The sequence below is a fragment of the Nicotiana tabacum genome, chromosome 4 (genome assembly GCF_000715075.1).
Source record: "Nicotiana tabacum cultivar K326 chromosome 4, ASM71507v2, whole genome shotgun sequence".
Taxonomy (NCBI): Eukaryota; Viridiplantae; Streptophyta; class Magnoliopsida; order Solanales; family Solanaceae; genus Nicotiana; species Nicotiana tabacum.
Window position 1 is genome coordinate 143596274 of NC_134083.1, and position 14650 is coordinate 143610923.

Here is a 14650-nt window from a genome sequence, read left to right on the forward strand (position 1 = left end):
GCAAAATACTTGTGATTCGGAGTTGAGGATGAGATCCTCACATTTTTATATGATGTGAAATATTTAAAGCGGGCTACAAGCCGCGATGGAAGTTGTATAAGGACGAGGTTCTTGTGGTGAAAATTTTTATGAGTTTAAATTCTCCCTTTGTGAAATTTAAATTTGTACTATAGTATTAATATGGAGTCATGCCTGATGGGCTTATTTGATAATTCTTGTATATCTTTCTGTGCATATTTAGCCATAATTGTGCTGTAATTATTGAGTTTTAACCTACGAGGTGAGTGACCGGGTGGCGTTAAATGTGACTTGTTAATTCGGGTAAATAATTATGAGGTATTCATGCCTCGCGTGTTACTGACAGTGTTACGAGAAGTTGAAATGAGATTTTGGTAAATATGAGATTAATTGACGATGCTGAAATTATTATAAACAACTATTATGACCAGAGATGTGGTTATGGACATGTGTATGATGTGTGCGTAGGCACAAATTTCTACAGCCAGTTGGGACTAATACCGTGTATTGATGTGAGGAATTTGAAATTTATTGGAGTGTAAGGAAATTGGCTTTAAAGCTTATAAGTGTGAATAAAAAAAATAATCTCCACTGAGATAATGTTGTCGGACCCCTATTAAATTTACGGTGACGTAGAAGCACCCGCGAGTATGTGTGAAATAATGCACTCAGTAATCTAATGTCATCGGAATAATTCTTGGCACGTTCGAAGACGAACGTATATTTAAGTGGGGAAGAATGTAACGACCCGGTCGGTTGTTTTGAGTATTATAACCCTGCTCCTCAATTTACTGCTCAATTTATGCCTTACAATTGATTTATGACTTATCGGGTTAGTTGGTTCGGGTCCGAAAGGATTTCGGAGTGAAATAAGACACTTAGTCTCATAATTAAAAACATAAGTTGAAAAAGTTGACCGGATATTGACTTATGTGTAAACGACCTCGGAATTTAATTGTGATGATTCCAATAGCTCAATATGGTATTTTGGACTTAGGAGGGTGTTCGAAAAATTATTTGGAGGTCCGTAGTGGAATTAGGCTTGAAATGCCGAAAGTTGAATTTTTTGAAAGTTTGACTGGGGGTTGACTTTTTGATATCGAGATCGGAATCCGATTCTGGAAATTGGAATTGCTTTGTTATGTCATTTATGACTTGTGTGCAAAATTTAAAGTCATTCCGAATTGATTTGATGTATTTCGGCACAAGATATAGAATTTGAAAGTTCAAAGTTCATTAGGCTTGAATTGAGGTGTGATTCGTGGTTTTAACATTGTTTGATGTGAGTCGAGGCTTCGACTAAGTTCGTATGATATTTTAGTCCTAATTGGTATATTTGGTTAAGGTCCCGAGTGGCTCGAATGAGTTTCGGGGTAGTTTTGGACAATTTCTAGGCCATTTTTAATTGCTGCTGCCTACAGAGGTGTGCATCGCGATCGCGAACATTTGGTCGCGTTCGCGAAGAGCAAACAGCAGTTTGGGGCCTTGTGAATCGCGATCGCGGAAGCTCTTTCGCGATCGTGTAGAACAAAATCTCTATTGCACTGAACCGATTTGGGAAGCTTATATCTTGCAATATATAAGGAATTTTGAGATGATCAAAAAATGAAAGTTGTAGACCTTGATGTCTGGTTTTCAGAATGGTAAACCATTTGTCATTTGGATTTGTGTACAAAAAGTTATGATGGAAACACTATAGGTTGTCTGGGAAGAGTTTGGAAATCTCTGTTGCACAAGGCTGACTTTGGGAGATTATATATAGCAACCTATAAAGAATTGGGAGATGAACAACAAATTAAAGTTATAGATCTTGGTATCTAGTTTTCAGAAATGTAAACCATTTGCAATTTGGAGTTTTGTACAAAAGGTTATGACCATTCTACTAGAGGCTATCTGGAAGAGTTGGGGAGTTTGTTCTTCGCAATCGTGATTGGTTTCTCGCGATCGCGAAGAGCAATTTTGGGGCTGAAAAATTTTGTGCTTCGCGATCGCGAAGCATTTTCTGTGATCGGGAAGAGTAAATACCTGGGCAGTAGCTACATTTCGTGGTTTCAGCCATTTTTAACATATTTGGAGCTATGGAGCTCGGATTGAAGCGATTTTTGAGGCGATTATCACCATATGGATTGGGAAAAGTGTTCTATATCCTAAAGTGTTTATATTTCATGAATCTATGATTATATTCATCATTTAATTCGAATTTTAATGGAAGAAATCAAGATTTTTGGCAAAATCTTTCAAAAACGAAGATTTAAGATTTGGAAGCCGAGTTGTTATCGGAATTTGATAAAATTGGTATGGTTGAACTCGTATCGTAATGGGTGCTATGATTTCATAAAAATTTTGTCAGCTTCCGAGAGGCGAGCCCCGCGTTGACTTTTGTTGACTTTTTGAAATAAATTTCTACGTCGACGTATTATTATCCGGAATTATTTTCGATGAATTTTAATGAGGTTGTACAATTAATTTGGATAGATTTGAGCTGTCCGGAGATCAATTCAAGCAAGAAGGCAATTTTGGAATATCGGCCTAACTTCAAAAAGGTAAGTATCTTGCCTAATCTCGAGTGGAGAAATTACCTCTTAGGCATTGAGTCTTATGTGAAAATTGTGTGATTGGAAGCCGTGTACGCAAGGTGACGAGTACGTACTCGGGCTTATATGTGCAAATTGAATTGGTTTAAAGGTTTAGGCTTTTTTATGTATTAAATTGGATAATTGTTGGCAGTAGTAAATCCTTGAATTATCATGCCTCATTCCTTATTTGTCAAGTTTGTATTTTATATAATAATTTGGTGTTATTGTTACTTGGATTTTATGTGAATTCCCTGTGTTTGTTGATTTGATATTTTTCTTGGAATTAAATTCATGATGGAATCCTTATCTGCAAATATTTATTAAATAAGTTTAAATTGAGGAGTCAATATAATTATCAAGAATTTGCATTAATGAAGGCGTTGCCCTATACTGAGTATTTTTCACCTCTGTTTATTGTTTTGAGGTTTTATATACGTTGCGTGGAGCCTTCGGCTATTTGTTGTGAAATTAATTGATTTGTTATATCTTTGGAATTGGTTGTGGCCATTGGGCAAATTGTGATATGAATTGATTTTGTTATGTTGTCGTAATAATATTCCGTATAAATTGTTGTGTTGTGTGAGTTATTATTTGAGGATATAAGGGTGGCATTCCACTGTTGATATTATGTAGGCATAAGGGAGGCATTTCACTGTTGTTATATGTGTTGGGATATTATCTGGGCGGAGCGATAAAGGTGGCTATATGAGAGATAATGGTGGCTATAAGAGCGATAAGGATGGCTAGTGATATTGTCAGGGCGGAGGAATAAGGGAGGCTATTATAGAAGTGATAAGGGTGGCTATAGGAGAGATAATGTGGCTTTTGTCAGGGATGATATGTGATGATGTGGAGTTATTGTGTCATTGATTTTCATGTGATGTGACTTTTCTTGTGTTTATTTTTATACCTTGTGCAATTTGTCTTGTTGTTGGTAAATTGATAACCATTTGATTTAAGTTGAAATTGGGTGCTTGTGGCTATTGCCAGGCAGATTATAAAAAGAAATGTGGACACAAGGTGCCGTGAGTAAATAATGAGGATATTGGCACGTGAATTGTCCATGCAGTTGTGATATGAAATGTGGGCACGAGGTGTTGTGGTTAAATGATAATGATATTTGGCACGTGAGTTGTCCGTGCGGTTTTGATAGAAAAATTGACATGAGGTGCCGTGGACTATGAAATTGGGCTGAGACCCATACTTTATGATTTTTGAAATAAGGTGTCACAAGGTGATTTTTATTCGAAAGATATTTATTTGAAAGAATTTTATTCGAAAGATATATATATTTGAGGAAATTATATTTGAAAGAGATTTATTGAAAGAATTATATTTGAAGAATATTTATTTGAGGAAATTATATTTGAAAGAGATTTATTGCATGGATTATATGTGAAAGATATTTATTTGAAGGACTTGATTTAATTTGGTGTACTTGTATTTATTATTTGTTGAGAAATATTAATGGTGTTCTTGTTGCCCTGATGTGCATATCACTCGTTGATTTGTGTTGCCTTATTGTTATTTGTTTCCTATTATTTTGTATACTATATTGTACAGGTTATTAGACTAGTGAGTGTCTTGACTGTATCTCGTCTCTACTCCACTGAGGTTAGTCTTGATACTTACTGGGTACCGATCATGGTGTACTCATACTACACTTCTGCATATTTTTGTGCAGAGCCAGGTGTTGGAGATATCAGACTCGGACAGGGTTAAAGTGTGATCACAAGGATTCAAGGTAGAGTTGCTTGGTTGTCGTAGTCCCTTGGAGTCTTTTCATTTTATTGTACCATCAACTCTTATTCGAACAGTATTGTATATTCGATCCTTGAGATCATTGCATGTATTCAGTTAGAGTTCGTGATTCAGTATTACCAGTCTTGGGAAGGTTATTATATTTGTAATTGTTTCCGCTTTTGGTTTTGACACTTGTATAAAATGGTTCAAAATTGTTTTTTAGCTTGAGTTGTAATTGTACTTGGCTTACCTAGTCTTAAAGACTAAGTGTCATCATGACGCCTGCGGTGAAATTTTGGGTCGTGACATACGCCATGTTCAAACTCAAATAAAGTTGTATTAGGTTAAACATGTATTAAGTAACAGGTCATAACTTTGCTTTTCCAATTTAATACAACTTCTCGAATAATTTCCTGTTGCTGAGCCAAAAGATTTCCGCCCATTTCTGTATACATTTATATGATTATGTCATTCTTTACATTTAAGCTTTTAGCTAGAAAATTGAGCACTCTATGGAAGTTGGGTAGTGGATTGAGAATATAATTTACTCATTGTACTAAAATCTTTCATTCCTTTAATATTTAGTTCAAAATGGCAGTGTAATTGTAATCATCATTCCTCGTGACATGTTTTAATTATGTAATTGACGCATCTTCTGGGACAAGTTAGATGCATAAAGTAGTATAATTTTAACACCATTGAGAAATTAATCATGCTAATGGAATATTTATAAGTTTTTCTTTCTTTTTTCCTTAGTGACAAATAGCTAAGGCTAGCTAGCTCGAATAAGGTTCTAAATTGAACGCTATTTGACCATCTCACTTGCACTAATGAATTAAGAGGAATGCGTTGGAGAAGGACTAATGATATTTTGTAAACAGAGGAGTGGAATATTAAATATAATACTATTGGATTGACAAAGCACTTTTAATATCATCTTAATTCTTACGAATCCTCAAATATCCTCAGACTCCTATTTTATATTTTTTTAAAAGAATAAAAATATTGTTGTCGTTCATTCCATGTCCATGTCTGAACATGACTTTGCCTACATAGTTATGTTACAATAATTTTAAAATTATTCTGCATTGAAACTGCTTTTCAAACGAAGAACCACTTGGCAGTTGCCACTAACTTGTGACACTGTCAATAATCAATTAACGGACTGTATTATTGGGGGCATTGTATTGAATTTATAGGTATACATATATTTTTTTAACCTTTTAAAGCAAATGTACTCTGTCTGAAGCACCAGAGTGAATTTTATCATGTTCGTGTTGTATATATGATGTGACTATATGTCAGATATCACTACAAGAAATAAAGTTTTCGGTGACGACACCACGTGGTGATATTTTTAGGTCGTGACCAACAATGGTACTATATTATTTTTATTATTAGATTTTGTAGCGATTAATCTTGCCACAAAATGTAAGCAAATGCATCACGAAATAAAGTTTAGATAAGTCGCCATAGATCATCATTAATAAAAAATTTATTTCATATAGCGCTCTAATAGTATCGAACATAGAGTGAGTTGTTGAAGCCAAGTAGATTATTCTTTAAAGTATTATTTTTCCCATAGAAAATAACATTGGTTAATAGAGACCATTTTTATTTTTATTTTGCATAGAAGTTTTTCAACCAAGGGTCGGAGCAGTGTGAATTTGCATCTGCTCATGTTATGTTGTTTGATGTTTGGCCAAAGTGCTATATTTTTAGTGCATTACTCGCCTTACATGTTGTTAGTTTAGTAGTTAATTGTGCGACGTTTGAGATAAATTATGTTATTTTATGTGTAGGAGTATCGGAAGAAAAAGATGAGTGAAGGTTGCACAAAAAAGAGGACGCAAATGCAAGAAAAGAGCACAAAAATACGAAGTACTCAAACTGTACTACAGGCCAAGCAAAGCTAGCTCGACCACGCTACAGGCAAGGCATAGCCAGCTCTGCAACTACGCTGACCGCGCTATAAGCCTGGCCTCGCGAGGTCTATAGCCCGGTGATCAAATTTGCATGAATAAAAGGCTCCGACCCGGATTTGGACTAGGAGACTTCAACCCTAGCCTATAAATACTCCCTAAACATATCTAAGAGGGAGGACGTTTTTTGAGAAGGGATTCGGCCTTAGAAGGCAAGAATACACTAGGAGTAAGGCGGAGAATTCTTCTACGAGTTTTTCACTTCCTTATTCCTATTTTCATTATTGGTTATGAATTCTAGTATTGTAGTTTTGCATACTATTATGAATAGCTAATTTGTTATCTAGGGTTTCGATGGAACCTTTTGTAGGATGAAGACTTATTATATTTTTATATAATTGTCACAACCCAAATTCACCTATAGACCGTGATGGCGCCCAACATCACAACTAGGCCAGCAAACTAGTGGATTAAAGATATATTTATTCTTTTAGAAATTTTTCGAGTAATTAAACTCTTTTTACTTGCACGATTTAAGAAAATATGAAAGGTTCTGATTAAATAAAAACCAAGAAAAATAATTCAAACCCCAAATTCTACCGGTGTGTGTGCCAAGACCTAGTGTCACAAGTATATGAGCATCTAGTAGATTAAACAAAAAAATTCTAAATACTGTTTGAAATAAAATAGACAGAATACAAATACAAGGAGAGGCGCTAGTTGCTGCAGAACGACTCAGAAAGGCAGCTCACCACTAGGCCTCTGGGTAACGTGGATGCACACCAGTAGGACCACCTAAAGCTCCTATCTCAGATCCTGCACAAAAGTGCAACAAGCGTATCATAAGTACGTAAACAACGTGTACCTAGTAAGTATCAAGTCTAATCTCGAAGAAGTAGTGACGAAAGGTCGATTTTGACACTCACTATGGGTCAATAATATTAAAATAAAAATATTTAAATAGACATGATTTACGTGAATAACAATAAATTTTCTTAACAAGCGGAAATAAATAATTCTTTCAAATTCAATAATTTCCAGTATTCAATTATTTTCACAAGCTGCAATAAAATGTCAAGGCATCGTGTAATTATTATTATTAAGCACGATTTATGCCGACGTCGTTCGGCCCGGTCCAGAGTGTCGTGTACATTGTCGAGGGATGTGAGGCACGATCCATAGATGTATCTATACTGCCGAGGCATTCGGCTCGCTCCACAAGAAAGGAGGACATTTTCTTATGAACCTTCGGAATGAGAAGTTATTATACGGCTAACACATAATGATGTACAATTTCTAGTAACAGTCAAGTAATTTGCACAAAATTCAAGTATATGACATTTCGGTCTTTTACTATTTCCTCTAACAATTTCCACTATAATTCCAGTACTTTAATTAAATAAAGGATGCAATTATCACAAGTAATTCATGATTTGAGCCCTAAACTACCCAGACATAGTATAATTAGTAGCTACGCACAGACTCTCATCACCTCGTGCATACGTAAGCCCCACAATTAGCAACAATTATTAATTTAAATAACCTATGGGGTAAATTCCCTCTTACAAGGTTAGACAAGAGACTTACCTTATCTCAAAGTCTACTTTCCGATCACAACGTCGCGTTTAAGCTTCAATTCGATGCCGAAAAATCCGAGACTATCCAAATGTTATATAAATAATTAATACATGTTCAATAATTCGCAATTAGACTATTAAATTAATTATCCGACCCAAAATGGTAAAATTCCTAAAATTCACCCTGGGACCACGTGCCCGAATTCCGGAAAATATTTGGAGAAAATCGTTACCTATAATCTAAAGAACTCAAATATACAATTTTCATCTAATTTCATAACCATTTTCGTGGTTAAAATCTTATTTTTATCCAAACCTAGGTTTTTCATCTAAACCCTTGATTTTCACAATTTACATGTTATAATCTACCCATAATCTATGTATTTAACTCACAATAGGTAGAATTAACTTACCTCCAAGTTGCTAGGTGAATACTCCTCTCAAAAAGCTCCAAAATCGCCCAAGAATGGAGGAAATATGGGCTAAAATGGCTGAGAATCGTTCTTTTAAAATGTTCTGCCTAGCAGCATTTTCGCACTTGCGGAGGTACTGCCGCACCTGCGGGACCGCACCAGCGGGACCGCACATACGGAAAAATCCTCACAGGTGTGAGTTTCCCCCACCTGGCCAAGCTCCGCATCTGCGGCCTAAGGACCGCTTCTGCACGTCCGCTTCTGTGACACTTCTTCCACACCTGTGGCCCATGCCGCTTCTGCGCCCTCTTCCTCCACATCTGTGCACTCGCAGGTGCTCCAAAAATTCCACTTCTGCAATTCTTGGGCGTCCGTGGCTGGTCCGCTTCTGCGGCTCGTGGCTCGCTTATGCGAGCTCGCACTTGCGGATGGCCAAGTGTAGGTGCGATTGCAGCAGAAGCTGGAAGCTTCAGCTGCTGCTCCAAATTTCAAAATTGATCCGAGCGTCGTCCGGTTAACACCCGAGGCCCTCGGGGCCCTGACCGAACATACCAACAAGTTTGAAATCATAAAATGGACATCAAAACTAAGAATCATATCTCAAACCAAATTGATTTAACTTAAAAATTTTAAATTCTTCAAACTTACTCCGAACGCGCCGAAACATACTTAAACTACTCGGAATGACTCCAAATTTTGCGTGCAAGTCTTAAATCACCATACAGAACTATTCCCAGGCTCAGAATTCCAAATGTACCTTGATTACTCCAAAAACTACTCCAAACTAAATTTAAAGAACCTTAAAACCTTCAAATAGCTAGTTTTCACTTTTAAGCGCCAAAACGTTCCCGGGTTGTCCAAAACCCGATTCGAACATACGCCCAAGTCAAAAATCATCATACGAACCTATTGGAACCATCAAATCCCGATTCCAGGGTCATTTTCTAAAAATATTGACCGAAGTCAAACTTGGCCTTTTAAAGCCAAACTAAGGAACCAAGTGTTCCGATTTTAACCCGAACACTTGTAAATCCCGAATTAACCATCCCCGCAAGTCATAAAACAGTAAAAGTATATACGAGGAGTCTTATTTAGGGGAACTAGGTTTTAGAAGGCAAAACGACCTGTTGGGTCATTACATTCTCCACCTCTTAAACAAATGTTCGTCCTCGAACGAATTTAGAATTATACTTAGAGTGCTGAATAAATGTGGATATCTGCTCTGCATGTCCTCCTCGGCCTCCCAAGTCACTTCCCCAACTGGTTGGCCCCTTTACTGGACTTTTACTGCAGAAATCTTCTTGGACCTCAACTGGCGAACTTGTCTATCAATAATGGAAATTGGTTTCTCTTATCTAGCTGAACTGTGCTGAAGTCTAGCACATGTGACAGATCGACATGATATTTCTGGAGCATAGATACATGGAAACTGGATGAACTCCCGATAGACTGGGCGGCAAAGCAAGCTCGTAAGCAACTTGCCATTCATCCCGAATCTCATGATTCCCTTCATCGATGAAACCTTCAAGAGAACTTTTTCACCCACTATAAATGATAAATCACGCACTTTCTAATCCGCATAAGTCTTCTGTCTGGACTGTGCTGTACAAAGTCGCTCCTGAATCAACTTTAACTTTTCCAAGGCATCCTTCACCAAATCAGTACCATATAACCTAGCCTAACCAGGCTCAAACCACCCGATGGGAAAACAACATCGCCGACTATATAAAGCCTCAAATGGAACTATCTCGATGCTGGATTGGTAATTATTGTTATAAGCAAACTTGGCCAAAGGCAAGAAATGATCCCACTGACCTCCAAAGTCAATCACACATGCCCTGAGCATATCCTCCAAGATTTGAATTGTCCGCTCCAACTGCCCGTCGGTCTGCGGATGAAAGGTTGTGCTGAACTCTACATGGGTCCTCAATTCACTCTGCACTGCTCTCCAGAAATGTGAAGTAAACTGAGGGCCTCTATCTGATATGATGGAAATTGGCACACCGTGCAACCGAACTATCTCCTGAATATAAATCTGGGCCAACCTATCTGAAGTATACGTAGTCACAACTGGAATAAAATGTGCCGACTTGACCAACCTATTGACAATGACCCAAACTACATCAAACTTCCACAAGGTTAACCCAACTACAAAGTCCATAGTAATGCGTTCCCATTTTCACTTCGGTATAGTCATCTGCTGAAGTAGGCCACCTGACCTCTGGTGCTCATACTTAACTTGCTGGAATTTTAGGCACCTAGCTACATACTCAACTTCTTCATCCTCCGCCCCCAATAATGCTGCCTCAGGTCACAATACATTTTCGTGGCACCCGGATGAATAGAATACCTAGAACTTTGTGCCTCCTCTAGGATCTTTTCCCTCATCCCATCTATATTAGGAACACATAGATGACCCTGGAGTCGCAGAATACCATCTTCGCCGATAGTAATCTGCTTGGAACCACCTCGTAGTACCGTTTCTCGAAGAACCAATAAGTGTGAGTCATCAAACTAGCGAGCCTTGATCTGCTCAAATAGTGAAGACTGAGCAACAACACATGCAAGAACTCAACTGGGCTCTGAAATATCCAGCCTCACAAGTTTGTTAGCCAAGGACTGAATATCCAAAGCTAATGGCCTTTCCTCTGCTGAGATAAAATCCAAACTACCAATACTCTCCGTATTTCTACTTAAGGCGTCTGCAACTACATTTTCTTTGCCCGGAAGATACAGGATAGTAATATCATAATCTTTTAGTAACTCAAGCCATTTGCGCTGCTTCAAATTTAGGCCCTTCTACTTAAACAAATGCTGCAAACTACGATGATCAGTGTAAACCTCACAAGACACCCCATAAAGATAATGCCTCCAAATCTTAAGAGCGTGAACAATCACAGCTAACTCCAAATCATGTACCGGGTAATTCTTCTCGTAGGGTTTCAGCTGACGTGAGGCATATGCAATAACTCGCCCCTACTGCATCAATACACAACCCAGGCCAACGCGTGAAGCGTCGCAATACACTATATACATCCCTGAATCGGAAGGCTACACTAACACTGGTGTTGTAGTCAATGCTGTTTTGAGCTTCTGAAAGCTCGCCTCACAATCATCGGACCATGGGAACAGAACACCCTTCTGGGTTAACTTGGTCAAAGGTGATGCAATAGATGAAAAACTTTCCATGAACCGACGATAATAACATGCTAAACCTAGGAAACTCCTGATCTCAGTCGTCGAAGTGGGACAATGCCTATTCTGAACTGCCTCGATCTTTTTGGGTTCAACTTTAATACCCTCGCCCGATACAATATGCCCCAAAAATGCTATAGAGTTTAGCCAAAACTCACATTTAGAGAACTTAGCATATAGCTTTTGTTCCCACAAGGTGTGAAGCACCACTCTTATATGCTGTTTGTGCTCTTCCTTATCGTGCGAGTAGATTAGAATATCATCAATGAAGACAATGACAAATGAGTCAATATATGGCCTAAACACCCTGTTCATCAAATCCATAAACACCGTCGGGACGTTAGTCAAACCGAAGGACATCACCAGAAACTCATAATGACCATATATAGTCCGGAAAGCACATCCGAATCCCAAATCTTCAACTGATGGTACCCTGACCTTAAGTCGATCTTAGAAAACACCCCATCACCCTGCAACTGGTCAAACAGATCATCAATACGCGACAACAGGTACTTGTTCTTAATGGTAACTTTGTTCAATTCGCGATAATCGATACATATCCGCATAGTTCCATCATTCTTCTTCACAAATAATATCGGTGCACCCCAAGGCGATACACTCGGTCTGACAAACCCGGACTACAGGCACTGAATCGACTATCGGAGTCTCTGCAGTAGTGCCCTGAACATAGGCTAGATAAGCCAAATAACCCTTCTTGACCATGTGTCGAGCCTTTAGAAAGGAAATAACCTGATTAGATACGCTGACAGACGAACCCTTCCATTCCAACCTAGGCAACACTGGAATTGCCAATGTAACAGTCTTGGCATCTCAATCTAGGATGGCATGATATGGAGATGACCAGTCCATGCCTAGGATGATCTCGAAATCGGTCATCTCAAGCAGCAGAAGATCTGCTCTAGTTTCATAATCACAGAATGTAACAATGCAGGACCGGTAGATCTGATCCACAACAACAGAATCACCCACAGGAGTGGACACATAAACAGGAGTACCCAAGGAATCACGATAAACACCCAGGAAATGAGCAAATAGAGATGATACATAGGAATATGTAGACCCTAGATCAAATAATACGGAGGCATCTTTGCCGAAGATAGAAATAATACCTGTGATCACGGCATCTGAGGCCTCTGCATCTAGTCTGGCCGTAAAACATAGAACCGAGCTGGAGCACCACCTGGTTGTCCTCCACCTAGCTGGCCTCGACCTTTAGAACTTCGAACTTCAACATTCGATGCTCAAACCTATCAAATCATGTTCGTTTGACCTAAAATTTTGCACACAAGTCATATTTGACATTATTGACCTACTCCAACTTCTGGAATCGGAATCCGACCCCGATATCAAAAATTCCACCTCCGGTCAAACTTCTCAAAAAGCTTCAAATTTCTAATTTTCGCCAAAAGACCCCAAAATGACATACGGACCTCCAAATCCACTTCCGAACGCGCTCCCAATACTAGAATCACCATACAGAGCTATTCCCAGACTCGGAATCCCAAACGGACATCAATAACATTGAAATGCAGTTCAACCCAAATTGATGAAATTCTTCCAAAAGGCTAACTTCCATAATAGGCATCGAAACGCTCCCGGGTCATCCAAAACCCGATCCAAACATACGCCCAAGTCCATAATCATCATGCAAACCTGTTGTTCAAATCCCGATTCCAAGGCCGTCTACTTAAAAATCACACTTTAGTCAATTCTACCAACTTAAAGCTTCCAAAATGAGAATTTTCTTTCTAGACCAACTCCGGATTTCCCGAAATTCAATTCCGACCCACGTACAAGTCATAATACCTTAAGTGAAGCTGCTCAAGGCCTCAAACTGCTGAACGACGCGCTAAAGCTCAAAACGACCGGTCGGGTTGTTACATTCTCTCCCATTTAAACATACGTTCGTCCTCGAACATGCTAAGAATTGTTCTGGAGTTGTCTGAAATAACCGTTTGACACCTCGTGCACCTACCCGTGCTACCACAACCCAGTTGAGCACATTCGCTCGAGCAAACCTAAAAATCCTCCCTTTTATCTAGTCAAATAAGTCTTTGGGCCAAATTCCAACATTTGAAATTCTCTACCAACTCTGTTTCCAACATACGAACACCTATCCATCGCTACACGATGTACTAATACACGATTGTATACTCTCACTAAATTCACACTTTGCACCGCATTATTCACATGACCATAATAACATCCTCTGACGACAATAGCCGAAATCCCACGAATCTGATGCTCACAACACACCTCATGACACATATAAGCCTTGTTCCAACTCTGGAAATGCTATCACAACGGAAGAGATGTGTAGAAATTCATACCAACTGCCGAGTCACAATTTATGGAGTCCCTCCTCCTGAGAAGAACCATTACCTCATTCTGGACTAATTAACAATATTTACTCTTTAATATACTTCATATAAATCTGATCGTACTGATCCCAGGTCCAATAATCTCGTCTCACCCAGTACAAGTTGCTCAGGCAATAAGCCACCTCAGACCCTGCCAAAAGTCTCATATGATGCTACAATGTGCCAACAAGCTACCAACTCGAATGTGATACATAAAAAAACGAACTCTGGAAAGATCTACTCAACCCACGTAACTAATTTAAACAACCGAAAAGATGTTATGAACCTTCCTCAGGAAATGAGAAGCAAAACACACAATAATAGCTATCGGAAACTGTACTCAATATCATACTGTTGTGGCTTGCAACCCGATCCAACCATGATACCTGTGGCGGCGTGCTACCCGATTCACACATAATAATCTAAAGAAAACACACATAGAGCCGTAACGCTTCTACTCATGAAATGCCCAAATATCAACCATAAGCACGCCAAGTGCATAATACAAATCCTGGGGAGACGGGTAGCGTCATACGCAAAAAAACTCAAGCACAACTAAGGTGCAATATATGATCTGCATCTCCAGAGCCATCCTGTTCACATAATACCACCTCTACGCGGGGCATCAACACTTTGTTCAAATAATCAAGCCGTCTTACAACCCACATGGCATAATAGAGTATTACATGAAATAGCCAGCGACGAAATTAACACTCAAGGCCTAAAGAACCCTCCGAAAACAACGCTATGCTGAAATGAACACATCCGGCCTGATATAGAGCCCACATTCACATATAGATCTATCCACAGACCTCAAGCCGATTC